Here is a 1,246-nt window from a genome sequence, read left to right on the forward strand (position 1 = left end):
ACAATAAAAAAATCGAAAAATTTTCATATAAAATTCAGAGCAAAACAATCGATTTAACGGTTCTTCAATGGGATGATTTCGAAGGCCAAAACAATAGAAAACAATGTGTTTCAAATGTTTTTTCTTAAATTTTTTTTATTGTTTTACAGTAGAAATACAATGGGATTTTAAATAAATTTCACTTCAATCTAGACTTCAATATTACAATAAAAATACAATTCAATTTAATTATGTACAATTTATTTTATTGGTACTATTTCAATTTAGTTTTAAATTTTATTTGTAAACAGTAAATTTAAATTTTGATTCATTTTTAATATATTTTTAAGATAATTCTACTTCAGTTTTAATTAAATTCAATTCAGCTTTAATTTAATTTCAATTTGATTTTAGTTCAATTTGTGTTCGAATTAAAATTAAAATTATTAGTGGTATTGTTAAGTGCGTTAACTGCTATTCAGACCGGGATTCATAAACGTAGATTTCAGTCGCCAATGATGCAACCGGCTATACTCACTGAAGCCGCTGCAACTAATGCTGCTCGCATTTTTTTCCTGTGGAAGACGTAAATTATAAGATCATGTCAGGTTTCTTACAAAAAGTATAAGCCGAGAAGAAAAACAAAAGTTACCTGTTTAATTTTTTATTGTATCCCGTTGGTGATATAGCTCGATGATAGTCGCCGAACGATATTGAATCATCAGTGATGGTGGCATGCAGCAGTGTTTTATCATTAATTCAATTTCTGAAAAGGAACAAGGATACATGTTAATAAAAAATCTGCGAACTGCTTCGGCGGTGTAAATCAAGGGACCCCTTCCTGAAAGTCTTTCACGTAAAAAACAATAATGTTACTAGGCACATACATTCCAAAACTTATACTTTTCATTAACTTATTAATGTTATTGCTTTTTGGTATGGGATCATTCATCAGATGGCATAATGAATTAGTGTATTGATATTTTCGAATAGGTTGTTGCTTATAAGGTTTTAATTTATAAGTTTTTTTTCATTACGTGTTGAAAGACGTTGAAAGATATATCCCACATCAAAATGATCCGGTATCATGATGATAACACTAATATAGAAACTTTGATAGATACTCACCACGGTACAGCGGGAAATGATTGGCCGTTGCTTGCTCGCAGAATCAGTATTGTCGGCGTAGCATCAACTTAGAATTCGGAAATCAGGACTTCCGAACCGAACCTTTTTCCGAAATTTTATCTGTCAAACTAATTGATGT

At 30.3% G+C, this 1,246-nt stretch overlaps 1 long non-coding RNA gene across 1 annotated transcript; it reads right to left on the minus strand.

The window, feature by feature from the left end:
- Positions 1-271: 271 nt before the first annotated feature.
- LOC134208047 (uncharacterized) lies at positions 272-989 on the minus strand. Its single transcript, XR_009978477.1, has 3 exons — positions 867-989; positions 632-745; positions 272-554 (listed from the first exon to the last, which is right to left on the minus strand). It is a non-coding gene; the product is annotated as an uncharacterized LOC134208047 (long non-coding RNA).
- Between the last annotated feature and the right edge of the window lie 257 nt (positions 990-1,246).

This window comes from Armigeres subalbatus, chromosome 1 (genome assembly GCF_024139115.2).
Source record: "Armigeres subalbatus isolate Guangzhou_Male chromosome 1, GZ_Asu_2, whole genome shotgun sequence".
Taxonomy (NCBI): Eukaryota; Metazoa; Arthropoda; class Insecta; order Diptera; family Culicidae; genus Armigeres; species Armigeres subalbatus.